Raw genomic sequence first — 12969 nt, forward strand, 5'->3', positions numbered from 1 at the left:
TGGTTGGATCTCCTTGCAGTCCAAGGGACTTTCAAGAGTCTTATTAGGTATTATAATTAATCTAGAATTCTTAAGTATATGGGAGGATGTGTGTAAGTTACATGTAAATACTATGCCATTTTATATGAGTCTTGAGCATCTAGGAACTTTGGTATCCTGGGGACATGAAGGAGGTGGAATAGGGAAAAGTCCTGGGACCAATCTTCCTTAGATACCAAGGGAAAACTATTTATGCTAGAACATCCAGGAAGTTTCTAAAATTTAATATTAGAATCACTGTCTTTAAGAAATATGAAAACATTTTGAAACTAAAGACAGAGCAAATCAGTGTAGCTCTGAGTCCAAAAATAGTGGTTTTCAAATCAGTGGTTCAGTTCAGTCGCTCAGTCATGTCCGACTCTTTGCGACCGCATGGACTGCAGCATGCCAGGCTTCCCTGACTGCAGCATGCCTCAAGCTTGCTCAAACTCATGTCCATCAAGTCGGTGATGCCACCCAGCCACCTCATCCTCTGTCGTCCCCTTCTCCTTCTGCCTTCAATCATTCCCAGCATCAGGGTCTTTTCCAAGGAGTCAGTTCTTTGCATCAGGTGGTCAAAGTATTGGAACTTCAGCTTCAGTATCAGTCCTTCCAATGATTATTCAGGTCTGATTTCCTTTAGGATTGACTGGTTTGATCAAGTCAGTGGAGGAAGGTAAAATTGTTAAATATATGTCATTAGTAAAACTGGTTATTTGGGGAGGGGAAATAAACTCTTTAAACAGATGGAATTCTCAATGGATAAATAAACCCAAAAATTTAAATTCTAAAAGTACTAGAAGAAAACATTACTAGGCTTAGGGTAAAAATGGCCTTTCTAGGCTGGTGGGCTGCAGTCCACGGGGTCGCTAAAAGTCGGACACGACTGAGCGACTTCACTTTCACTTTTCACTTTCATGCATTGGAGAAGGAAATGGCAACCCACTGCAGTGTTCTTGCCTGGAGAATCCCAGGGACAGGGGAGCCTGGTGGGCTGCCGTCTATGGGGTCGCACAGAGTCGGACACGACTGAAGCGACTTAGCAGCAGCAGGCAGGATATAACCCAGAAGCCTGATAAATTTGACTGCATAAAAGTTAAATATTATTGTTCATAACAACAGTAACAAGCAAAAAGCACCTTAAACTAAATTAAATAATGCCAACTCTGAAAACCTATTTGGAGCATACATGACAGAAGAAACATGAATTCTTATAAGACTCATACAAATTGAAGGAGAAAAACCATTAAAAAAACAACAGAAAAATAGGCAAAGGATATGAATAAGCAATGTATAAAAATATTAAATGTAAAATAAACATGAAAAGATACCATTACACATAACTAAAAAAAAAATACATTAAAACAACATTTCTTAACCTATCAGATTGGAAAAAATAATTTTTAAATTTTATTTGAAAAAAACAAAAGAAAAAAATATGAACATAAAAAACTAGAGGAAAAAGGAGAAACTTTCACATACCCTTTACTGAGATTCATCACTTGTTAACCTTTTGCCACTTTTTCTTTATCATTTTCTCCTTATTATATGAATATTTTTCTTTCAGCAGTTGAGGGTATGTTGCATACATCATATTCCTTTACTCCTGAACTTTTCAGTGTGTATAATCCCTTATCAGTTGTGTCATCTGCAAATATCTTTCTATTCAGTAGGTTGTTCTTCTGTTTTGTCAGTGGTTTCCTTTGCTGTGTAAAAGCTTTTAAGTGTAATTAGCTCACATGTGTTTATTTTTGCTTTTATTTCCTTTACTTTAGGAGATGGATCCAAAAAAATATTGCTGCAATTATGTCAAAGAGTGTTCTATTGATATTTTCTTCTAGGAGTTTCATAGTATCTGGTCTTATATTTAGGTCTTTAATCCATTTTGAAGGTTTTTTTTCTATTTTTTTCAAAAACAGTCAGTTTAATTCATAGTATTATTCATAGAACTTTTGGTGGGGGGTGTTTATTTTTTTAATTTTTATTGAAATGTAATTGATTTACAATGTTATGTTTTAGATGTACAACAAAGTGATCATTATTATTATTTTTACGTTCTCTTCAATTATAAATTATATGGTATTGAATATAGTGCTTGACAATAGGTCCTTGTTGGTTATCTATTTTATATATAGTGCATGCTTAGTCACTTCAGTCATGTCCAACTCTCTGTGACCCCATGGACCATGGCCCACCAGGCTCCTCTGTCCATGGGATTCTCCAGGCAAGAATACTGGAGTGGGTTGCCATTTCCTTCTCCATTTATATATAATATTATATGCATTTGAATCCCTACCTCTTAATTCATTTTGAGTTTACTTTTGTATATGATGTTAGAGAATGTTCTAATTTCATTCTTTTATGTAGCTGTCCAGTTTTTTCCAGCACAACTTGTTAAAGAGACTGTCTTTTCGCCATTGTATATTCTTGCCTCCTTCAGTTTCAAATCAGTTCAGTTGCTCAGTTGGGTCTGACTCTTTGCGACCCCATGAACCACAGCACGCCAGGCCTCCCTGTCCATCATCAACTCCTGGAGTTTACCCAAACCCATGTCCACTGAGTCAGTGATGCCATCCAGCCATCTCATCCTCTGTCGTCCCCTTCTCCTCCTGCCCTCAATCTTGCCCAGCATCAGGGTCTTTTCAAATGAGTCAGCTCTCTGCATCAGGTGGCCAAAGTATTGGAGTTTCAGCTTAAACATCAGTCCTTCCAATGAACACCCACGACTGATCTCCTTTAGGATGGACTGATTGGATCTCCTTGCAGTCCAAGGGACTCTTAAGAGTCTTCTCCAACACCACAGTTCAAAAGCATCAATTCTTCTGCACTCAGCTTTCTTTATAGTCCAACTCTTACATCTGTACATGACTACTGGGAAAACCATAGCCTTGACTAGATGGACCTTTGTTGGCAAAGTAATGTCTCTGCTTTTTAATATGCTGTCTAGGTTGGTCATGACTTTCCTTCCAAGGAGTAAGCGTCTTTTAATTTCATGGCTGCAGTCACCATCTGCAGTGATTTTGGAGCCCCCAAAAATAAAGTCAGCCACTGTTTCTGCTGTTTCCCCATCTATTTGCCATGAAGTGATGGGACCAGATGCCATGATCTTAGTTTTCTGAATGTTGAGCTTTAAGCCAGCTTTTTCACCCTCCTCTTTCACTTTCATCAAGAGGCTTTTTAGTTCCTCTACACTTTCTGCCATAAGGGTGGTGTCATCTGCATATCTGAGGTTATTGATATTTCTCCTGGCAATCTTGATTCCAGCTTGTGCTTCATCCAGCCCAGCGTTTCTCATGATGTACTCTGCATATAAGTTAAATAAGCAGGGTGACAATATACAGCCTTGACGTACTCCTTTTCCTATTTGGAACCAGTCTGTTGTTCCATGTCCAGTTCTAACTGTTGCTTCCTGACCTGCATACAGATTTCTCAAGAGGCAGGTCAGGTGGTCTGGTATTCCCATCTCTTTATGAATTTTCTATAATTTATTGTGATCCACCCAGTCAAAGGCTTTGTCATAGTCAATAAAGCAGAAATAGATATTTTTCTGGAACTCTCTTGCTTTTTCAGTGATCCAGTGGATGTTGGCAATTTGATCTCTGGTTCCTCTGCCTTTTCTAAAACCAGCTTGAAAATCTGGAAGTTCATGGTTCATGTATTGCTGAAGCCAGGCTTGGAGAATTTTGAGCATTACTTTACTAGCATGTGAGATGAGTGCAATTGTGCGGTAGTTTGAGCATTCTTTGGCATTGCCTTTCTTTGGGATTGGAATGAAAACTGACCTTTCCCAGTCCTATGGCCACTGCTGAGTTTTCCAAATTTGCTGACATAGTGAGTACAGCACTTTCACAACATCCTCTTTTAGGATTTGAAATAGCTCAACTGGAATTCCATCACCTCCACTAGCTTTGTAGTGATGATTCCTCAAGCCCTCTTGACTTCCCATTCCAAGATGTCTGGCTTTAGGTGAGTGATCACACCATCCTGATTATCTGGGTTGTGAAGCTCTTTTTTGTATAGTTCTTCTGTGTACTCTTGCCACCTCTTCTTAATATCTTCTGCTTCTGTTAGGTCCATACCATTTCTGTCCTTTATTGAGCCCATCTTTGCATGAAATGTTCCCTCGGTATCTGTAATTTTCTTGCCTCCTTAGTTACAGCTTCAGTACAGTTCAGTTGCTCAGTTGTGTCCGACTCTTTGCGACCCCATGAATCGCAGCACACCAGGCCTCCCTGTCCATCACCAACTCCCGGAGTTCACTGAGACACGTCCATCGAGTCAGTGATGCCATCCAGCCATCTCATCCTCTGTCATCCCCTTCTCCTCCTGCCCCCAATCCCTCCCAGCATCAGAATCTTTTCCAATGAGTCAACTCTTCACATGAGGTGGCCAAAGTACTGGAGTTTCAGCTTCACCATCATTCCTTCCAAAGAAATCCCAGGGCTGATCTCCTTCAGAATGGACTGGTTGGATCTTCTAGTAGTCCAAGGGACTCTCAAGAGTCTTCTCCAACACCACAGTTCAAAAGCATCAATTCCTCAGCCCTCAGTGTTCTTTACAGTCCAACTCTCACATCCATACATGACTACTGGAAAAACCATAATTGAACATAAATGTGTGGGTGTGTTTCTGGGCTTTCTGTCCTGTTCCATTGACCTATTTGTCTGTTTTGTGCCAGTGCCATACTGTATTGATTGGGCTTCCCAGGTGGCTCAGTGGTAAAGAATCTTCCTGCTGACAGAGAAGATATGGGTTCAATCCTGGATCAGGAACATATCCTGGAGAAGGAAATGACAACCTTCTCCAGTTTCTTGCCTGGTGAATCCCATGGACAGAGAAGCCTGACTTGCTATAGTGCATTGGGTCACAAAGAGTTGGACATGACTGAGCAACTGAGCATACACACAGCACACACACACCACACTGTTTCGATTACTGTAGCTCTGTAGTATAATTTGAAGTCAGGAAGCATGATTCCTCCAGCTCTGTTCTTTCTCCAGATTGTTTTGGCTCTTTGAGGTCTTTTATGTTTCCATACAAAATTTTAAATATTTGTTCTAGTTCTGTGAAAAATGTCATTGGTCATTTGATAGGAATTGCATTGAATCTATAGATTGCCTTGGGGAGTAGAGTCATTTTAACAATGTTGATTCTTCCCATCCAAGAACACAATATATCTTTCAATCTATTTATTTTGTCTTCAGTTTCTTTCATCAGTATCTTACAGTTTTCAGAGCACAGGTCTTTTACTTCTCAGGCAAACTTATTCCTAGGTATTTTATTCTTTTTGATGTGATGATATGTGAGACTGTTTCCTTAATTTCTCCTTCTGATACTTGACTGTTAGTTTATAGAAATGCAGCAGATTTCTGTGTATTAATTTTGTATCCTGGAACTTTACTGAATTCATTGGTGAGCTCTAGTAGTTTTCTGAAGGCCTCATTAGGATTTTCTATGTATAATATGTCATCTGCAAACAATGACAGTTTTATGTCTTCCTTTCCAATTTGGATTCCTTTTATTTTTCTTCTCTGGTTGCTGTGGCAAGGACTTCCAAACTATGTTGAATAACAGTGGTGAGACTGGTCATGCTTGTCTTATTCTTGATCTTACAGGAAATGCTTTCAGCTTTTCACCATTGAAGATGATGTTAGCTATGGGTTTCTCATTTATACAGTTTGTATTATATCAAAGTATATTCTCTCTATGCCTACCTTTGGGAGAATTTTTATAATAAATGGACATTGAATTTTATCAGAAGTTTTTCCTGCATCTACTGAGATGATCATATAGTTTTTGTTCTTCAGCTTGTTAATATAGTGTATCACATTGATTGATTTGCAGATATTTGAAAATTCTTGCATCCCGAGGATAAATCTCGCTTGATCATGGTAGATGATCCTTCTAATGTATTGTTGGATTCAGTTTGCCAGTATTACTTTGTTGAGGATTTTTGCATCTTTATTCATTGGTGATAGTGACATGTACTTTTCTTTTTTATGTGTGGTATCTTTGTCTGGTTTCATGTCATAGTGATGATGGCTTCATAGAAGATTGCAGAAGTGTTCCTTCCTCTGCATTTTTTGGGAATAGTATAGGTATTAAGTCATCTTTAAATATTTGGTAGTATGTTTGAAGCTATCTGGTCCTAGACTTTTGTTTGTTGGGAATTTTTTAATTACTGATTCAATTTCAGTACTGGTAATTAGTCTGTTCATATTTTCTGTTTCTTCCTGGTTCAGTCTTGGGAAACTGTACCTTTCTAAGAAATTGTCCATTTCTTCTAGGTTGTACCTTTTATTGGCATAGAGCTGTTCATCACAGTCTCTGTCCTTTGTATTTCTGTGGTGTTAGTTTTAACTTCTTCTTTTTCATTTCTGATTTTATTGATTTGGGCCCTTTCCCTTTTTTTTTTAATTGAAATGTAGTTCATATACAATTTTATGTTATTTTATGGTGTATAACAAAGTGATTCAGTTTATGTAGATAAAATATATGATATAGCATATAAGTTTATATACATATATATGAGAGACAGTTTTATATATCTACATATTTGGTTATTTTAAAGATTCTCTTCCATTTTGGTTATTAAAAAATTCTGAATTTTTTAGGACCTTATTGTTTGTTGTTTATCTATTTTATATATAATAGGATATATCTGTTAATCCTAAACTCCTAATTTATCTTCTCTTGGCCTTTCCACTTTAGCTAACCATTAATTTGCTTTCTATGTCTGTGAGGTGAGTCTGTTTCTGTTTGGTAAATTAGTTCGTTTGTATCCTTTTTTTAGATTCCACATGTAAGTGGTATCGTATAATATTTATCTGTCTGACTTGTTTAGTTGAGTATGATAATCTCTAGGTCCACCCATGTTGCTGCAAGTGGTATTATTTCATTTTTTATGGATGGGTAATATTCCATTGTCTTTGTGTATACACACACACACACCACATCTTCTTTGTCCATTCATCTGTTGATGGATCCTTAGGTTGCTTCCATGTCTTGGTTATTGTAAATAGTGTTGCTGTGAACCCTGTGCTGCCTGTATCTTTCTGAATTAAAGTTTTCATCTTTTCTGGATATATGCCAAGAACTGGGATTGCTTGATCATGTGATAGCTCTATCTTTAGTTTTTTAAGGAACCTCCATACTCTCCATGGTGGCCACATCAATTTACATACTCACCAACAGTGTAGGCTGCTGCTGCTGCTGCTGCTAAGTCACTTCAGTCGTGTCCAACTCTGTGCAACCCCATAGATGGCAGCCCACCAGGCTGCTCCATCCCTGGGATTCTCCAGGCAAGAACACTGGAGTGGGTTGCCATTTCCTTCTCCAGTGCACAAAAGTGAAAAGTGAAAGGGAAGTTGCTCAGTCACATCCGACCCTTAGCGATCCCATGGACTACAGCCTACCAGGCTCCTCCGTCCATGGGATTCTCCAGGCAAGAGTACTGGAGTGGGTTGCCATTGCCTTCTCCAAACAGTGTAGGAGGATTCCTTTTTCTCCACACTCTCTCCAGCATTTATTATTTGTAGAACTTTTGATGATGTCCGTTCTGACCATTGTGAGGTGATATCCCATTGTAGTTTTGGTTTGCATTTCTCTAATAATTAACAGTGTAGAATATCTTTTCTTATACCTGTTGGCCATCTGTATGTCTTCTCTGAAGAAATGTCTATTTAGATCTTCTGCCCATTTTTTGATGTGATTGCTTGTTTTTTTACTATATTGACCTATATGAGCCATTTTTGTATTTTGGAAATTAAGCCCTTGCCAACTGCATCATTTGCAAATATATTCTCCCATTCTGTAGACTGTCTTTCTGTTTTGTTTATGGTTTTCTTTGCTGTGGAAAAGTTTATAACTTTAATAGGTTCTACTTGTTTATTTTTGCTTTTGCCTTAGTAGACTGACCTAAGGCACCTGTGGTGCCTTGTTGATTTTCTGTGTAGACGATCTGTCCATTGATGTCAGTGGGATGTTAAAGTCTCCTATTATTGTATTCCTTGCAGTTTCTCCCTTTATGTCTGTTAGTATTACTTTGATGTATTTAGGAGCTCCTATATTGTGGGCTTATATTTTAGTAAGTATAATATCCTTTTCTTATATTGATCTTTTTATCAATGTCTTTTTATGATGTCCTTATCTTTCTCTGTGGTCTTTGTTTTAAAGTCTATCTTGTCTGATATGAGTACTGCTACCCCTGCTTTCTTATCATTTCCACTTGCCTGAAGAATCTTTTTTCTATCCCCTCACTTTCATTCTGTGTGTATCTTTCTTTCTAAAGTGCATCATTTGTAGGCAGCATATTTTAGGCTTTTGTTTTATTATCCAGTCTGCCACTCTGTGTCATTTGACTGGAGCATTTAGTCCATTGACATTTGAGGTAATTATTGATATATATTTATTTATGTCCATTTTAAACCTTATTTTCCAGTTGATTTTGTATTTCTTTATTCTTTTCTTTTTATTTTTCCTTTTGTGTTTGATGGTTTTCTTTTGTATTATGCTTGAGTTCTCTTTTTGCTTTTTGTAAGTCTATTGTATGTTTTTGATTTGTGGTTACCTTGGTTTTCAAGTATGTTAACCCATTACTGTATCTACTTTAAACTGGTAATTATATAATCTCAAACACATTCTAAAAATTTCTACATTTTCTTACTTTCTTCACCTATATTTTATCATTTCAATGTCCTATTTTACATATTCATGTTAATCCTTTTGCTGTTGTATTTATAATCAATTTCATAAATTTTTTTACTTAAAAAGAAACCTCTGTACTGGTTTATTTAAGTGATCTACAATCCCTTTATATATTTGTTTTTCCTATTATGATTTTCTCTTTCCTATAGATTCTCTTTTTTAAAGATATATTTGTTTTATTTTTGACTGTGCTGGGTCTTCGTTGCTGCACATGGGCTTTCTCTAGTTGTAATAGACGGGGGCTACTCTTCATTGCAGTGCTTGGGCTTCTCATTGTAGTGGCATCTCTTATTGCAGAGCCATGGGCTCTGGGCATGTGGGTTTCAGTAATTGCTGCTCATGGGCTCAGCAGTTGCAGCTGCTGGGTTCTAGAGTATGGGCTCAGTAGTTGTGATACACAGACATAGTTGCCCTGTGGCATGTGGGATCTTCTGGACCAGGGACTGAACCCGTGTCCCCTGCACTGGCAGGCAAATTCCCCACCAATGGACCACCAGGGAAGTCCTTAATTTTTTTAGTATATAGGAAGAAAGCTGTGGTACATATACACAATGGAGTATTACTCAGCCATTAAAAAGAATACATTTGAATCAGTTCTAATGAGGTGGATGAAACTGGAAGGTTTGTATTTTTGTTCTGATGGTTACCTTTGTAAACTAGAAAAAGAAGAGCAAATTAAACCCAAAATAGAAGGAGCAAAGATTAAAAGATAGAGCAAAAATCAATGTTACTTTGAAAAAAACTGATGAACCTCTAGCTGTACTTATCAAGAAAAAAAGGAAAGAAGATACAGATTACCAGTATCAGAAATAAAAAAGAAGACAGCACTATAAATCCCTCAGACATTAAAAAGGATAAAACAGAATATCATGAGCAATATTTTGCTAAGTTCAACAACTGAGATGAAATTGACAAATTTTTTGAAAAACACAAATTACAAAAACTTAAGAAAGAAAACCAGAATAACTCTGTATCTATGAAAGAAATTAAATTAATAATTTTAAAACCTTCCCACAAAAAAGCAATCCCAGATGGTGAATTCTGTCAAACATGTCAGAAAGAAATAATGTAACCCTATATAAAATCTTCCAGAAAAATGTGCAGGAAGTTGCCAAATAAGGTCAAACTTACCCTAATGTGCAAACCACAAACTCTAGAGGAAAACTGCAGATCAGTACCTCTCATGAATTTATATGGGAGAATCCTTAATATAATATTGATTCCAACAAAATATAAAAGAGGAATAACCATGACTAAATGGAGTTTATACTTCATTAAAATTAATTGCATCAGTATTTTATAGTCAAACTTAATTTTTCATTCAGAGTAAACTTCCTACAACTTCTTTAACAGATTTAACTTTGTTCCACTATTTTTAAAAATCAGATCCATTCTGCAAAAAATAAAGATTTGCCATCATTGAGGATTTCCAAAATAATTTGCCAAAGTCATTGGACCCCAGATTAAGAAATCCCTGCTTTAGAATCTTTGGGGATGATGGTAATGTTCTATATCTTGATTGTGGTAATGGTTATATGCGTGCATACATTTATCAAAATTTATTGAACTGTATGTTTTAAATAAAGCTGATTTTTTTAATTTCTTGCTTTAAACATAGCTTGAGTTTTAGTTCTAAGATAGTTACAAATATCTGAAGAATATTCTTAATAGTACAGAAGGTTTTAGAATCCCTTGCAGTTCTAACCCTGCCTCCAAAGTGAACCTGATATAATGAAATTCCAGTGAAGAAAACCTTACTTTGTTCATGGACTAGAATGGTTCTGTGTAGATGCAAAATAAGTCACCACTTAGAGCTTACCACTTGTGATTCATTCAAATTATTTTCAGACTTAAATCTCTATTTAATTTCCTTCTATTTTCTTACGCCTAACTTCATTCATCCTGGAGGAGGAAATGGCCACCTACTCCAGTATTCTTGCCTCGGAAATCCCATGGGCAGAGGAGTCTGGTGGGCTACAGTCCATGGGGTCACAAAGAGTCAGACATGACTTAGCAACTAAACAACAACAAATTTAATTCATACAGTGTTATGCTTGCTCATAAACATATTTTTTTCTTTCAATTCAATGCCACTGAGTTCACCATTCATTTCTGTTACAACTCTAGAATATTTTCCTTATTCGTTCTTGTTTTCAGCTTTATTAATTCTTCAAATTGCATCTACATTTATCTGAAGAAACTAAAAGTAAGCTTTTACCATAATAGTGTGGGACTTAAAATTTCCTGCAAACTCTTATTTAAAAAGCAGTTATTTGGGGGCTTCCCTGGTGGCCCAATGGTTATGACTTCACCTTACAATGTAGGGGATGCAGGTTCGATCCTACATGGGTCAAAGAGCTAAAACCCCACATGTCTCAGCCCCCAAAAAACGAAACATAAAACAGAAGCAATATTGTAACAAATTCAGTAAAGACTTTTAAATGATCCACATTAAAAAAAAAACTTCAAAAATAAATAAAAAGCGGGTATTTTAAAGCAGTATTTTCTTAACCTGGTTGTTTGGTTCGAGAATAGAATTTAGTGCTGCTGCTGCTGCTGCTAAGTCACTTCAGTCGTTGCCCTAATGGTAGATCATTAATATCTTTGTTCATCAAAAGTATTCTTTTTACTCTTATTTTTGTACCAAAAAATATTTTCTCACACAGATGTTTTTGTCTTCTTGTCCTCTAAGGTTTCCATTAAGTGACTCATTAATATCAGAGTGGTTTATTCATAAACTTTAAACTTGGTGATCCTTGATATTTATATAATATTTGTTTTATAATCACTAAATTGGGGGAAATTTTTATACTCTGACAAGATCCTAAAAGAATGTTAAGGAACTTCACAAAGATATATGATATGACTTGTCTTTAGTAAAGAAATCAGACTGAAGAAAAACTAAGAAGAAACATACAACCTTGCTAAAGTTTTGCATGCTGAAGGTCAGCAGACTTCATCTGGAACTAGGCCCCAAATCTGGCCCTTAATTTTACACCCCCCAACATAAGTCTGCCAGACAAAATACAGGGTGCCCAGTTGAATTTATTCCAGATGAACAAGTAGTTTTTAGTATAATCATGCCATATATTATTTGCTAAATCCAACAATACTGCTACAGAGGATACAGCGCAGGCATTCTAACTACTAAGTGACCTGGCCAAGCAACTTCATGTAAAATTTAAAGGTTTCCAATTTCATTTCCTGAGCCCCAGAGGGCTTCTCACTCAGATGATATGAAGACTTGTGCCATAAAGATTGAAGTGCTCTTTAGTATTTTCTACTATAAATACAGCTGACTTTTTATGGCCCTTAATTGTTTTGAGATTTGTATTTTTTCTGATGTCCTTGGGAAAATATTCTTAACCAAGTAATCAACTTGTTATGGCTTATCTCAAATCCTGCTAAATATTCTGATTTTTTTCATGAGCATGTAAATAGCCCTGTCCTGAGAGAATATAGCATATGCATCAGAGGTTGCATGGTGGGAATTCAAGCTCTTAAACTATATCCTTCCTACACTAATAGACGTCCCAGGCAGAACAATGTTCTGAATGAGACAGAAGCCCCATGAAGTGTAGCAGTGACTGTTTGCATTGCACCCTGTCCCTTTTACTCTACATACAATCTTGACAAGATTTACAAGATTGGGGGATTTGTGGCTGAACTGCACAGATAACATCCTTGTTGCCATTTCACCTGCATTCTGACAATTCTTCAAATCTTGGATACAGATAAATTATATGTGTTTATAGTTTCATATATACATATGAGAACATGAATATATCTGAGTGGTGTGGTCCTCAGAGGGGTTTTCTTGGGTCTAATGGCTTATATCATTATGTTATTCTTGCTTATAGAAATGCTGACACCCTCCTTCTTTTTTCAAACTGGCCCCTTGGTGTTTCTGTCCTAGACATTGCCCTTTCAGCAACTAACCTTCCTCTGAAAGTTTTTCCTGATTTTTTTATATGCCTCTTAATTTCTGGAGTTATAATTTGGTATAGTTTATATTTTGAATATAAATTTTCATCTTGATACTTCATACTGAGGGAAAAAAGCATCATTTTTTTCTTAAATTGTCTAAATCACAAATTACTATTTTTCCTAAATTTTAATTGTGCCATCTGAATTCTCCTATGTTCCCTTTTTTAAAAATTAATAAGCTTTATTTTTAGAGTAGTTTTAGGGTCACAGGAAAATTGAGCAGAAAGTAGTTCCCATATACTCTGTCTCCACACACAC

The 12969-nt window shown here is 36.5% G+C and overlaps 1 protein-coding gene across 5 annotated transcripts in view; it reads left to right on the forward strand.

Annotated features, from left to right (window-relative positions):
* Window positions 1–12969, forward strand: part of KLHL20 (kelch like family member 20) — a 71300-nt gene that overhangs the window by 34957 nt on the left and 23374 nt on the right.

Source organism: Bos taurus, chromosome 16 (assembly GCF_002263795.3).
Source record: "Bos taurus isolate L1 Dominette 01449 registration number 42190680 breed Hereford chromosome 16, ARS-UCD2.0, whole genome shotgun sequence".
NCBI classification, from domain to species: Eukaryota; Metazoa; Chordata; class Mammalia; order Artiodactyla; family Bovidae; genus Bos; species Bos taurus.